General features: G+C 36.8%; 1 pseudogene; it reads right to left on the bottom strand.

Moving 5' to 3' along the window:
* Positions 1-5,993: 5,993 nt before the first annotated feature.
* Positions 5,994-10,885, bottom strand: LOC108979276 (annotated as a pseudogene).
* Positions 10,886-16,471: the final 5,586 nt, after the last annotated feature.

Here is a 16,471-nt window from a genome sequence, read left to right as displayed (position 1 = left end):
ACACGCACGGGATGGAAAGCATTAATGGTATATAATATATATGTATGCAAAGAAACAGCATGGGAGTGTCCATCTTGAAGCATTGACTAACTATGCCTCTTAACAAACAACCTGATCAGAGAGCTTTAATATTTGAACTCTCCATAGGAAGCTTTTTGAACACAGCATGTTTGGAGAATTGGAGTATATTATAATTTTAAGAATAGTAATGGAATGGTTTGAGTGAAGATGTTTTATTAGATTTTGGGAAATGGGATAGAAAAAATTAAGTAAAAATATTGTAAAGTTAAAAAATTGTTTGAATATAACTTTTATTTTAGTGTTTGTAAAAGTTATATTGATTTTTGTATTTAAATTATTATTAGGTAATAATTAAATGAAAATTTTAAATTGAAAAAATTAAAAATCTTTCATATTTAAATTATGTTTGATAAAGAAATTATGAGAAGTTTTGAGAATTTTCAAAATGTGCAAACATGCCCTCACTACAACAAAAATGAGTTTTTGTGACGATTTTACAATTGTGACAGTGCCCAAACCGTCACAAAAAATGGTTTGCTACAAAATTGCATTACGTCCGAACGTATACATATTAACATTTGAACGTTCCTTGTACATGCGAACGTGCAGGCTATTTACGTGTGAACGTAAAAATATTTGGCACCAACGTTCAAATGTTAGTGATTCACGTTCGAACTTTAATTGATTTAATATTAAAATTGGATATTTCAAATTAAAAAAGATTGAGAATTGAAATTAAAAAACAATAGATATATTAAATAATACTGTTCATTACATATAATAAAGAGATCGTACAAAATAAGATTAAATTTTGTAAACAACACTCAGATCAACGTGTTGTTCACAAATCATGTTGCTGTGTAGATATCATGACCTTCTCGTTTAGAACATCGACACGATGGAAAATCTGGGCAACAGTCTCCTCTACAGTCGCGATCTGCCTGTCGATTTGTCGGTCGATATGCTCAGTAAGATCTGAAATCACTGCATCAACCCTAGGAGGCCGCGCATCCCCCGTAGATGTACTCTTCTATGGCTGACTAGTACTCCCAACACCGGACTCAGCCTGGGTCGGAGGATCAAGATCTAGTACAAGGCCAAGCTGATGTCGAGCATGCCTTTTCCTCTGTCCAATGCTTCGATACTATGTGGTAATGTCGATGGGGCTCATCTGGTCTGTATTCCACTCCTCCACCTTAGGTTGCACACTCCAGCCCAATAATAACTTGGTAATGAGGACTCCATATGGGAGGTTGTTCTTGGAGACCACACTCGCCTCGTAACGGATCGTCTAAAAAATACATGTAATCATCTCTTATATTCCTTGAATTTCTACAGCCCTAATATGAAAGTTACCTCCAAAAACCAACAGATATTCAAACCTAAACCTTTGATACCAACTGTAACGCCCCGATTCCGAATGAGATCGGAGAGTTACTACCTTTCACCTAAAATCATATATTATAGTACATATATAAATTCCAATATCTCAACTACATATAGATCTCACTGTTTTAACTCGACTACTTCAAATAATAACTAGTAACACCACAAATTCTTAATATAAACGTCAACCCCAACATATCACATAATCAAAGCACAACAAATTTACTGAATAAATTTCTCAATACTCATATAAATCTTCTTTGCTTAATCTACTATACTTAACTCATCTCACATATATTCCATAATCTCGATCCTTAGCTGAAATATTCAAATCATTTGAAAAATATTGTGGAAATAAGGGGCGAGTTATCAACAACTCAGTAAGCAGATAACATATACTAGTGTATAAACATTAACATTTACAGAATTCAGAATGCAGAACAAAATATTTTTATTTTCAGAATGCAGAATCAGAACATGTTATCAAAAATATTAGAGCGAAAGTTCAAAAATATTCTTATTCAAAATTATTTTGGCACAATATAACTGAAACATCATATCAGAATAAAATTTCATGTTTAACCCTCGTGCTAGGGTTGTGCAAACCCCGGCAGTCAAGTTAGCAGAAAGAAAATGTGAATCTTCCATTTATTATTCTCGAAGCCCCGAGTGTTCACATAGGAAAGACCACGCAAAAAATTACTTTATTTTCAAAGTGGGTGAACCAGAACAGAAAAATTGGTACCAACCCGAACAGAGGCCACAGTTTTACACCCATGGTAAGGTCATAACGGAACAAAAACAAAATGTCATGCCAGTGGTTTTAGAAATCACATCATATCATATTAGAGTCAGAACATTTTCAGAACTGAACAGAATCAAATTACAAAATTATAATTTATGCACAAATTTTCATATTCGCTCCCTTTTGCACTGTTCAGAAACAAAATATCAAATTAGCTCATGTTTACACCAATCATGCCAGAAAATACTTTATTCTTATACAGAATTTTATAAGTAATGCAAAACAAATAATTGAGATTTTTTCAAATTTCTTTTTATAACAAAGCATGCATATTTTTTCAAAATTGATCTCAATCCATTTTATTTTTATGCAAAGTTTAGCATAGCAATCCCGCTTACCTGAATTTCTTAACTTTTCAAAAAAATTTCTCAACATTGCCAAACAACAAAAATTCATCACCTAACAAAAAAATCATATAACTTGAATAAATCTCCAAGTGAATAGATACCTCGTGTTTAGATCTGAAATACTTAAATTGCCTATTTTAATTCCTCAAAAAACCTAAAAATTCCCTTAACCCAAAAAATATCATTATTCCCAAATAGTTTGATTTTCACATAGTTCCTCAAAACAATTTCCCGGATAAATCATGTTTCTTCAAAAATTAGTCTTATAATATTGTCCATGAAAACACATGAATTTGATACTAAAATTATTAAACCCAAATCACATAAATATTATAAACGTATAACCACAAAAAAAATTACCAGGCCCAAATTAATTTAGGACCCAATCCAAAACACAGCATCTGGACTTAGAATATCCAACCTTGTGTGATCAAGGATGGCCCACTAGAAGAAAAATAAGCCCAACTTAAGATCAAATCCACCATTAATAAAAGGCAAACCCCAAGCCGATTATATCTGCCATGAGTTGCCTAAGGGCATGGCCGTAAATTACTCATACTAGAATGTAAAACCTAAAAGTGATTCAAGGCAGCACAAAGTGTAGAACCAGATGTATTCAAGCAACAACTTACCAACAAAACTAAAGGCCACCGCGTGAGAGAAGCAGGTCACGCGACTACCGCTCCAGGCGGTCGAACCAAGATCAGCAACGGTGGCATCGTGTGGGGTTGTGAAGTTGAAAATGTGAGAGAGTAAGAGTGAGAGAGAGGGAGACGAAAAGATAAGCGAGAGAGAGAAGGTTTGAGCAGTTGCTCACCTAGCGGAAACCAAGCACCAAGCACCAAGAAAAAGAATCCAACGGCTGGCAACGATGAACTCACAGTGGCATCCTTCGTGGCACTTGGTGGCGTTCAAAGAGAGAGTTTAATCGGAAAGGGACCGAGAGGAAGTCTATCTTCTGGCGACACGAAGGAGTAACGGAAATAACTGGATGTCGTGGTACGAAGTCATGGGACCGTGTCTCACGGCTGGGCCACGATGCCCTGGTGGCAAGTTGCTGGCCCTGCTTCCTACGGAAACAGGTTGAGCATAAAACATGCTCTGTTTTCATGTTTAAAAACAGAGATCTTTGGTTTCCTTTGAGCAGGTGGCCGGATGACGGTTGTTCTTGGTGCAGGGTGGCAACGGTGTGGCGGTTGGCTTTTGTTTGGCTTTGTACGATGGCTGAGGGAAGAGACGTGGAAAACATGGCTGTTTGGGTACGTGTGTGGGTGGAGGCGTTGGGCTGGGTTTCAGACGGTGTGGAGAAACTGAGCTACGGTGGTGGAGGAATTGGGTGGCTGGTGGTGTTGGTGAGTAGGAGGAACGAAGCGGTGATGGTGGCCTTGTCGTGGCTGAGCGATCTCTTCTGTGGTGGTCTTGCTAGCCATTGGGCTGTGGGGAAGAAATCGAGAGAGAGAAATGAGGCGTGAAGGAACTACTGAACGTGAATAGGGCAGTGAGCTGAAGGAGTTGTTTTCACCGAAAAATCTAGGCGGTGGCAAGTTTGCCGCAGTGCTTGTTTCCTGGACACGTGGGGACATGCATGCTGATTGCTGAGTGTTGTGGTGACCTCGTCGTGCTTAATGGAAATTTACGTAGAAGGTGTGGCGTCATTTACGTCGATGGGTCTAAATATATAAAAGACATTGGTTTAAGGAATTTTATCCTGAAGGAGACTCTAAAAATGTAACTCTCGTGCTTGAAATTGAATATGTTAATGGGCTTGTACTCAATAAATAAATTAGGCCGAAATCCTCGTGGCTAAAATAAATCTCTCGTCCAACAATATTTTTGACGTTAAAAAAATTTTTATTGGGCCAAGTTCTAATAATTCACAAATTAAGCCTTTGGTTCGTGAATTATTATTTGGGCTTTTGTCCAATCAATGAGCCCAATGAAATTCATATTCTGTCAAAATAAATTTTGAGCCTATAAACTTTTCTGAAATTACTCGTTAAAGTTCAAATGGATTTTTCGTACATAAGCTCAAAAATATTTAAAGAAATTAAAAAAATTCTATATCCACCAAAATACAATTTAGACCCGCAACAGTATATAAAAAAAATAATACTCGAAAATTAATTAGACTCTTCATACTTATAAATCCAAAAACAAAAATTTTAGAAAACGACTTCTTGTTGAACCTGAGTGTTACAAGATTCATCTTCTTGATTCTACACATCTCATTGCTTTCAGTTTTTACCAAAGAGTGAATCTTGGACATGGAAGACCATACCGCTCCACTCTTCTCTCCAGTGGCTATAGGTACGCTTTTTTTGTTAGATTTCTACATAGATTTGACAAGAGATGTTGGTTTTTCAAATTTTATACAAGGTCCAACACATATTTCATAAATGAGTATAAAAATTCTACTCAACAGCTTACACTTCACACTTGCTGAGGGAGAAAAATAAAAAGACAAAAACTAAAGACCCATATCAGCATATGTGATGTAAATTTATTGAGTAGAAGAACTCAAATGAGTAATACTAGATATAATTATCAAATGTGTTAATCCGTGTATTCCATTTGAAAAAAAATAAGATTCATTAAATGATGCATCTGTATTTTCTTTACTACTGCTTTACTACCCAGCTATTTTTTTCCATTTACTTTTTGAATCTAGATTTAAAAAAAATCTTAGAACATGACCTTATTGCATAATTTAAAAGAAAATAAATCTAAGGTGCTATTAATAGAATTTCTTTTAAAAAAATTATTTAAAAAATAATATTAGATACTCTAATAGAATACGCAAATATCATATGCCCCTTAAAGTATTAAATCTAAAGTGCTATGAATAGAATTTCCCTTTCATGCATTATTCCAAGAAATGTCAGCAGTGCTTTCAAATTACCCGCACTGACGAACACAATAATGGTGACTTACTCCATGCAAGAACCAATATCCAATAGTTACTGCCAGTAACGTACGGTAACAAAATCCTTGCCATTCAATACTTTTATGGTCTAAAGCATTTTTAATGCAAGTTTGGTTTCTAAAAGATTCTTATCATATAATCTTAAACTTATATTCAAATAATTTTCTAATTTTATAATATTTTTATTCAATTTTTTTCTTTATTTTTTTTCAAAACACAATAAAACATCTTTTATCAAACTATTTCATTATTATTTATCAAATTATGTGCCTTTCCTGTTAACGGAAAAGTTATATACAAGTGACATACGCATATCACATCTCTTAGTTAAGGAAAAAAAACAAAAGTGAGAGGACTTTTAGTGAGAGAACGTAATCAGCCAATAAAACATGACAACATTACAACATCATTTAAAACATTTAATTTCGAGGTACATGATGATCTAATAGCATTGAAGCTTTATGACAGAAAAAGAGATGGTAGCATGACTTGGTTTCAAGATCATCTACCATCATTCAATATTATTGGTTTCAAGACTTAATTGGTTTCTCATACTTTCAGACGTACCCATTGTTGCGCTGGTCGAAGAACAACCATTATTGACACCATTAATGCTGAAAGAGTACTGTGCAGGTGGAGTGGCACAGCATTCAGCCTCTTTTGTATAGAGATCAACCTTATCCCATTGATGCTTTTGATCCATACTTCTCAACCCCTCTAGCTCCATTGCCACTTTCTTCATATTTGGCCTATCCTCTCCTCTTACACTTAAGCATTGCATTACAAGCTTAGCAACTTCGTTTATCTCATTAATATTACCATCGCTTACAATATGGTCATCAAGAATTTGATGTAAGCGATCCTCTTTTACTGCAGAACAAAAGATTACTGCCAAATTTCTATCGCTTTCAGGCCTATCAAAAGAAAGGGCTTTCTTACCAGTCAATAACTCTGCCACAGCAACCCCAAAGCTGTAGACATCACTTTTTTTTGTAAGTTGACTACTATGGAAGTATTCAGGGTCTAAGTATCCGAAAGTTCCCTTCACCAAAGTAGTTAATTGTGTTTGATCAAGTGGGACCAATCTTGAAGTTCCAAAGTGAGACACCTTCGCTGAATAGTTATCATCCAAAAGTATATTCGCAGGTTTAACATCTCCGTGTATAATTGGCATGGAAGTCGAAAAATGCATGTATGCAAGTGCTCCTGCAGTATCTGTAGCTATCTTCAAACGCTTTCTCCATGAGAGTGAGGATGATAGGACTCTATCATGAATGTGGGCCGAAAGAGTTCCATTTGTGATGAATTCATAAACTAGTAATGGCACTTCTGTTTCTAGACAGCAACCTAATAACTTAACCACGTTTCTATGGTTAATTTGAGTAAGCACAATCACCTCATTTATGAACTGCTCAATTTGTCTCTGATCACCAAGTTTTGATTTTTTAATGGCGACCATTTTATTATCTAGTAAGACTCCTCTATAAACAGTTCCATAGCTTCCTTGACCAAGTACTCTACTCTCATAATAATTGTTTGTAGCTTTTTCAAGTTCTTCCGCACTAAAGATTTTGGCAATCTCCATGGAATTAGTTCTATCATTTGAGAGTTTTTGTTGCAACAACAAGCCACCATTTTGTTCGAAGAATTTCTCTTTTAACTTGATGAGTTTTCTTCTTTTAAGTCCACAATATATTGAAGAACCTCCCACAAACAATCCTAAGAGTCCAAGGCTGATAGCTGACATGTTCAAACATGCATTGTGATCAAAATGCTATTTTTGTTTCCATGACAAATTTGCGAATCAATAGCAAGTACCACACACACACATGGATATATATATATATATATATATATATATATGTTTTATTTGAAGAAGACTAGCTCATTCAATATTTAAGAGTTAAAGCATAGTTAATGTCTAATATCATAGTAGCAGCATATATAGAATTTATATGCACTTACACATACACATGAGAAATATATGTATATATTTATATATATGCATACACACATGATATATATATTCACACATTTGGCGAGTACAAATATGGTTGATACTTTGTTAAAAAAACAAGTAACATAAAATGGAAATGGTTACTTTGAGACTTTTCATTTCTTAAAACCGTAATATTTCAAATGAACTTTTATTATTTTTTATTTCTAAGTAGAAAATTTCTACTAGAAATACATACACTGTTTGTTGCGTTTTTTCCTGCATCGATCAGCAAATTAAGCAAAAGGTTCTCTAAGACTTTGAGAAGGGAAAAAGGTAGGTATACAAAGTAGATTCTACAAATCATTATATATTAAACATTTAATATTAATTGTTGATCAAACTAATCACATGCAAGACTTGTTGGGCCTACTTACAAATTTGTCCATTTCACTTTAATTTATTGTAGATCTTAGAGTTTGCACAAGAACTCCAAAATTAAAATCCTAATTAATTCGTTAGCCTTTAATATCAAGATAAAAGATATTAAATACTAGAATCATAACATGACTCGTAGTTGGAGTTTTATTTTTGTTCTCCGGGATGTCTTAGTTGTATATTGCTCTTTATGATCATATCCTTCCATGCCAACTAATTTAGGGATCAAATTTCATAAATGAGTAATGTTAGATATAACTATCGAATATGTTAAATCCGTATATTTTGTTTGAAAAAAATACGGCTCACTATAAAAAAAAATACTAGATACATTCATAAAGTGTGCAAATATCGTATGCTCCCTTTGAAAACGTGCTAGGCCAACCATTAAAAAATATTTTTCTCATGTGAGTCTTAAATTTGTCTACTTTTTTCGAAAAGAATGTACGTGACTTGCATATCTTAAAACTGTACAAATCATTATTCGTTTTAACGTAGATCTTAGATTTATCTATTTTTTAATAAGAGTGCGAAATATTTACATATTTTAAAACTGTATAAATCACTTTCTTTCAAAAATATTTACAACAATTAAAGTTCGTCATTCTTCTTAACAGGCCCCGTGCACTCCGTTGATACTTTCACGAGATTATCCATACCATCCACACACATACACACACACATATATATATATTTATTGAATTTAAAATAATAGAGATATTTGTGAAAGAAAATTTTTACTCATTATCTTTATATCACATATCACACATAATTTTTTTTTATTAAATATATAGTATATGAATGATGAGTAAAATAACTCAATTAATTTAGGAATAATAAAACAAAAAATATATATATATATATATATATATATATATATATATATAATATGTAAAGATGATAAATAGCAAAACCCTTTACAAAAATATAAAGAATATTTCAAAATTGAGTCAACAATATAAATTCGTGGATAAACCATGACAGAGACGTACTACGTGTACAGGGTCACGAATCTCACAATCACTTTTATATATCATGAAATATAATAATTAATACTAAGAGATAAGTATTGTTTAAGTAGAAACAAATAGTGCCAACACGAAATATCTTCAACCATGCAAATAATTTAATGTTAACCACTGTGAATATATACCCTTGGAATTGTTATATGAGAGATTAATTCAAGAAATTAAAGAGTTAAAGAGATATAAATATATCTTATAATAATAAATTTGTAAATTGATGTAATTAAATATGATATGTTATATCTATTGTATAATAAAAAAAAATTTACAATCTAACGTATCATATCAAGATAAATCAGCTTATAAGATTTATTAATTTAATCAACTCATGTGAGTGAACAGATTATTAAGAAAAAAAAAAAAAATTATATTACTGTTATCAATTGATACGTACCAATTAGTGCAATAATAATGATCTTCGCATGGCTGCCGCTGGCTTTAGGGCGACTGCAACCTGTTCCGTTAATATTTCCATCGCCTTCGTATCCGTTGGGACAAGTACATGTGAAACTCCCTTCAGTGTTGATGCAGTTTGCCCAACAAATAAATTAAACAATTGACTTAAATTATTATTTCAATATACCTAAATATTACCCGTACAATTTCTGAAGCATTACTTCTTTCTATTCTAATTATTAAGAAGTCTCTATGATTTAAAAATAAACTCATTCTCGGCCTTACAAGACGATATTCCACTCTTCTTATTAGGCCTTTTATAGAAAGAAATTGATATTTTTATATAGTATCAGAATATGTTCACATTAATGATGAACTCCTATAATCTACCCATAATGATGATATCGGAAATACCGACACACACGTGAGGGAGTATGTTAAGAAGTTCTACATGACTTAGAAATAAACTCATCCTGAACTTTATAAGAAATTATCTCACTTCTTCTATTAGGCCTTTTATAAAGAGAAATTGATGTTTCTATACTAATAATATTATTGAATTGCCTCCTAATTTATTTGTCTTGTTAAACTATATATCCCAACAATTCACATATTTAAAAGACCTTACCTTTTATTATTGCCTTTGTTACCGAAATAATTAACATACTCGATAATTTGAAATTATAGATGATGAATTTTGAAAATTATGAGAAGCTTTTATCAGGTGTTCAACTCGTAATTAGTACGTACCTTGGCAACCATCATGGAGGTATGGGTTTCCGTCATAACCTTCTTTGCACTTGCAAAGGTACCCATCACCGTTTTGGGGATCATAGCATGCGCTGTTCCGTCCACAAAGGTAACCCGGCTTGCTCCGAGCAGTTTTACATGTTTCATTACCGATTGCCCAATCAAGAACCATTGGAAAAGTCTCATCTATGTCAGCTGGCAGTTTTTGAAGATAATCAGAGGAGAAATTGAACTTGTCTTGTTTAGCCACAAAAGCATAGCTGCATGGATTGAAACCAGAGACCTTTGTGTGATTGTTATAGCTAAGAGCATCCAAAGTAAAGTTCTTGATCAATCCTTTCGGAATGTCAACCTGGCAACACCCAATTCCAGAGCAAGATCCGTTGACGACATTTGTAAGACTTTGACAAGTAGAGGTGCAGCCTATGGAGAAAGGTTCATTGTTCTGGAAAGAATTGAGGAAGGCGTAAGTGTCACAGCCGATGGCCACAAATTTATTTTTGGTGTTGGAAATTGTAAAAGTGGGCCGGATCAAACTGAGAGAGGGCTTGTTGTCAAGCACAGGCACACCACTCGAGTTTTGGTAACATTCTTGGGCTATAAACATCAAAATTTCAAGCTCGCCTTGGATGGAAATGTTGGTGACTTCAATATTTCCCATCAGTGGTTGGGAATTGTTACAATTGATAAAATAATTATCATCAAGGTAGCAATTTTCCTTTGTGCCAAATGATAAGGGATCTCAACATCTCCACACCTGTTCTGGCAGTTTGGCTTGGCTAATGAAGCTGCTGCTGCCATTTTCGATAACATCACAACAACACATGCCACGTACAAGAGCATCCTACGGAAAGCCATTGCTCCCTCTGTTCAGAGAATTAAGGGATTCGAGTTCTTTTAAAAGGATGGAGGCTGGCTAAGCAGGAGTGGAACTAGAATTTCTAATTACTTTGGGGGTGGTGGTGGGGGGACAAACTAATTTTTTTCACGTGGAGGCTGAAGTCCAACTCTATTATTGGACTCCCTGTTGATTGAGTAGATCAGTTTAATTTGGATTATTTGTTGCATGTTGGAATTAAACTCGCTAAATGTAAAATACGTATATCATAATATATAGCCTAGGATAGAAAGAACACGTATCGATCCCACATCATGTGATCTAACGAGTAATAGGAATTGATGTAACATTCCGTATTTTAGTGTATCTTTAATGAATGAATTAATTTTATTTATGCAAAAATTATTTCTCTTGCTTCATAATTATTAAATTTTAGTTGGGTTATTTTTTATGATTTTTAGTTTGCGAAAATTATTTTTTTTAGCGCTTTCTTAAATTAATTATTGTTGTGTGTTTAAATTTCTTCTCGAATTAAATTAAATTATAATCGGGTTTAATTATTTATTTTAATTATAATCATTGTGTTTGAAATATTTTATTTCACTAGCTATTTTAAAATCGTTTCTGTCAGATCATTTTTGTGACCTAAGATTTGAAGATTGAACCTCATTTCTTTCCTTACATTTTTTTTTTTTTTTCTTTCTTCTTTCTTCTTCTTTTCTTCTTTTCTTTTTCTTCTTCCTTCCTTCTTCTTCCCGTGCGACCCTCTCTCTTTCTCTCTCCCATGCGTTCCGCCATTTGCCTCGACCCGCCGCCGTCGAGCCGCCATGTGCGACACCGCCCATCCCAGCCGCTCCCCCACCCGCCGGCGACCTCCCCCCCCTAATCTCAGCCTCCCTTGTGTCGCCGTTAGCCACCACGAATCCATTGAAGCCGCGGCATTCCATGCACCACTGCGCCGCCGCCGTCGCGCTACCTCCGGCCACCATCTTCCAACCACTTCATCCTCGACCTCTTAGCAACCCATTGGACCCAACCCCAGCTCCGATCCGTCACCGGTGAAGCACATCCAACTCCATTTTTGTTTTGGGTATTTTTGGCCTAAAAACACCCATTGCGCTGCCACCCACGGCAAACCACCTCCACCACTAGTTTCACCGACATCCCTAGGCCCAACCCTATCAATCTCGGTTCTTCGTTTGCACCCGTTGAAAAGTGGGTATTTGTGACCCACGGGCACAGTGTATTTTACACTGTTCTGCAGCTGTTTTTCCACTTCGGGCGCACCCGTGATCCTCCAGAAATTATTATATAGCGCTGTAAGTATTTTCCAAAGAATTCTCATGAATTTTATGTATTTTTGCACTAACTCATTTCACTGCATTTATTTGACATGCCGGACTGACTCCGAGGAGTTCGGGGGTCGGATGGATTTGTGATTGGAGTTGTTTGGTTGGTTTGGTTGAATTGGTTATTGGTTGTTGATGAGTTGTTGGTTGGATTTGTTGGGATTGTTTATTGATGGATGTTAGGTCAGTGTTGGTGCATGTACATATCATTATTTCATGTACGATCATGTTTGTAAAGAAAACTGGGTTTTCGTGTATTGCATTCATACTCATGTGTGATTTGAAAATTTATGATTTTATGTGAGAATATTTTTGGGTGCGTGTGTATCACGAACCCCAAGTCGAGATGAGGTATTATCTCGGTGGAGCTCCTCTGGTCACTCGGGAGCGTAATATACTGAGTGACGTCCCCCGGATTGTCGCCGGGTGACAATGGGATCGGAAAAGAGGGTCTCGTGCTGACTCTGTGGTCCTTCTGCTTGTGGGGACTAGAGGATGCTTGGCCACGTACGCGCTGGGCGCGGAACTGGGCATCGCTCGTTGTGTAGTAGATGTTTCCCACGAACGTGTTGGGCACGTAAATGGGCATCGCTACGAAGCCAGAGTGTGCGAATGACCCATAGGGGAACTCATGGTGCATACATTAAAAATGGACTATTTTCTGGGAAAATAGTGTGAGTTGGATTTTTGTGTAATTCATTTTCTGAGAAAATGTTTTATGGATATTTTGGCCAACTGGGATTTTGGCGTGCGTTGGAAATATTCATTTTCGAGGAAAATGACGTTTTTGAGATTATTGCATATTTTATCATGTGCATGCATGTTGGTTGTCTTAAATGCATTTTATTCCTGAGAATTGTTTGGTTTGTACTTACCTGCGGTATCATGTTTGGTAACGCAGATTTTGATGCAGAGGAGGTTGAGTGATCTGGGATCACTCGCTTGACTACTTTATTTTAATGCATTGTATTTTAATTTTTGGATGACTGTATAACTATTAATTAAACCTCTATTGATGTTTACATTGGACTTAAATTCTGGAACTTAGTTGACTATCCGCTGCGTTATTTTTGTTGTACACCGTTGCATGTACACACACTGGCACTTCGTTGTTATGTGTGACCGTGTTGTCACCATCCGGGCGTCTCGATTCCCGTGTTTTTAATTAAAGGGAGTCGGGGGCGCCACAGGTGGTATCAGAGCCAAACGGCTCTGGGTAAACCATATGTCCCTTAGGATAGTAGCAAAAATTATTTCTATTTAAAAAAAAAAAAATTTAGGGATGTAAGTTAAATTATTTATTTTATATTATGAATGATTATTTTATTTTGTGTTAAGTGATCGTATTTATGTTATTTTATGTTATTGTATAACAATTTTGTTGGTTATTTATTTTATTGCATGACGTTATCTTAATTGTTTTATTTTACGGCAGATTATTTTATCGTCATAATTATCTTATTGGGAACTATCTTATTGGGTTTTATTCATCTTGTCGTAGGTTAATTTATTTTATTTATTTTTGCTTGGGTCGTGCTTGAATTATCTGGGGATTTAAGCAAGGTTAAGGATTACTTTTGACAGGAAAAAAAATGGTGAGACCAAGGAGACCAACTGATGTACCCGAAGATGAATTACCAAGGGGTGATGGGAACTACGCCATGGCTAGGGCGTTGAATAGGATGACGGAATTTCTCCAGCAGAACTTCTGACCACAGCAGGGTGACCAGAGTAGGGCGATGCAGGCTGGATGCACCTATGAGCGCTTCCTAGCACATAGGACCCCTGCCCTTACTGGAGATGAGGATCCACTAAGAGCCAGGAGGTGGATTGAAGATCTTGAGAGGACATTCAAAAGTCTGTGGGTGTACTGAAGCCCAGATGGTGTTGTATGGAAGTTATATGCTACAAGGTGAAGTAGCTAATTGGTGGCAGACAAAGCGGCAACTCCTAGAAATGGAGTTGGGATCCTTGGCTGCTGTGCCTTGGCAGCGTTTTAAGAAAGAATTTGATGACTGTTTCTTCCCTATCTCGGTGAGACGGCAAAAGGCTAGGGAATTCAGTAATTTGGTTCAAGGCGATATGACAGTTGAACAGTATGCAAGGAAGTTCATGGAGCTTGGGCGGTTCGCCCCTCACCTTATTGCCACTGAAGAATTGCGGGTTGAGCGATTCCAGGAAGGTTTGCGCCACGAAGTACGTAGACAAGTGGCTTGCCTTCAGATTGTGGAATTTCAGAAATTGGTGGACTTGGCCAGCATCACAGAGCGGGAGAATAGCTTTGCAGTGGGCTCCCCTCCGGGCCAGAAAAGGCGTAGTTTTGCTGGTGAGGGAAGCAGTTCGGGATCTCCACAAAAGATCATTCAGAGGGCTGGGGCCCGATCGCAGACAATCTCTGGTGCTCGTGCAGGAGGCCGGACTCCAGTATGCCCTAGATGCAATAGAGCCCATGAGGGCGAATGTGGTCAACGGGAAATTCAGTGTTTTAGATGTGGCCAGCCGGGTCACTTTGCTCATGAGTGTCCCAACCAAATTCAAGGAGGTCAAGGAGGACGAGGAGGTCGACGTGGTGGGAGGAACGACCAGAGACCGCTGGTACAAGCTCGGGTCTATGCTGTGACCCCAGGTGATGTGGACTATGAGGCTCCAGAGACCCACGATGCAGGGGTGATTACTGGTAGAGTTCGTATATATGATTTTAATGCATGTACCATATTTGATTCCGGGGCGTCCCAATCGTTTGTGTCCGCTACGTTTGCATAGATGTGCAACTTAATCACAGAACCTCTACCACAATCCTTGGTGGTGGCTCTTCCGAATGGCGAGGTTGTGTGTTGTTCCAAAGTTGCTTTGGGCTGTCCTTTAGATTTTGGAGGGAGGACACTGGATGCGGATTTGATTGTATTCAAGTTGCTTGGATTTGACATAATTTTGGGAATGGATTTGTTGTATCGATATTCTGCAAATATTGATTGTAGAAGTCTGGTAATTGGTTTTCATCTCTCGGATGGAGATTACTTAGAATTCGTGGGAAGCAAGTTGAAGGCAAGACCAGCAATTATATCAGCAATTCAAGCTAGGAAAGATATAGCTTGTGGAGCAGATGCTTTTTGGGTTCAAGTTGTGTCTACGCCATCTGAGAAGAAGTCTTTGGTAGATATTCCAGTTGTGGATGAATTTCCTGATGTGTTCGTGGAGGAGTTACTTGGATTGTCTCCCGTTCGCGATATGGAATTCGTTATTGATTTGGAACCTGGAGCGGCTCCTGTGCATAAAGCTCCTTATCGCATGGCGCCGGCTGAGTTAAAAGAGTTGAAGACTCAGTTGCAAGAATTGGTCGACAAGGGATTTATTCAGCCTAGTACTTCGCCGTGAGGAGCGCCCGTTTTGTTTGTCAAGAAGAAAGATGGTACCCTCATAATGTGTATAGACTATCGGGAGCTTAACAAAGTGACTATTAAGAACTAGTATCCTCTTCCTAGAATTGATGATTTGTTTGACCAGCTTCAGGGAGCAGCTATCTTTTCGAAGATTGACTTGAGGTCAGGGTACTATCAGCTAAGGATAAGGGATAAGGATGTGCCCAAGACTGCTTTCAGAACAAGGTATGGGCATTATGAATTTAAAGTGATGTCCTTTGGGTTAGCTAATGCCCCTGCCGCTTTTATGGATTTAATGAATCGGGTGTTTCGACCATTTTTGGATTCCTTTGTGGTGGTGTTTCTCGACGACATTTTGATTTATTCTCGAGATTTGGAAGAGCATGCTTGTCACCTCCGTCTGACGCTTGGGAAGTTAAGAGAACATCAATTGTAAGCTAAGCTAATCAAGTGTGAATTCTGGTTAGAAGAAGTTAAATTTCTTGGTCATGTGATTTCCCAAGAGGGAGTGGCAGTAGATCCGAGTAAAGTGGAAGCTGTTTTATCATGGCCTCGCCCTTCAACAGTTCGTGAGATATGAAGTTTCTTGGGACTTGCTGGATATTATCGAAGGTTTGTGGACGGTTTTTCTCGACTATCAGGACCTCTCACTCCCTTGACGAGGAAGAATGTTGAATTTGTATGGTCTGACAAATGTGAGAGAAGTTTTCAAGAGTTGAAGAGAAGATTGACTACGGCACCTGTTTTGGCACTTCCGGAACCGCACAAACCATTTGTGATTTTTAGTGATGCATCCAAATTCGGGTTGGGATGCGTTCTTATGCAAGAGGAACGGGTTGTGGCTTATGCATCTCATCAGCTGAAAATTCATGAAAGG

The sequence above is a fragment of the Juglans regia genome, chromosome 13 (genome assembly GCF_001411555.2).
Source record: "Juglans regia cultivar Chandler chromosome 13, Walnut 2.0, whole genome shotgun sequence".
Lineage (NCBI taxonomy): Eukaryota > Viridiplantae > Streptophyta > Magnoliopsida > Fagales > Juglandaceae > Juglans > Juglans regia.
The sequence above is the reverse complement of the archived record's forward strand: the minus strand, read 5'-3'. Positions and strand labels throughout refer to the sequence as shown.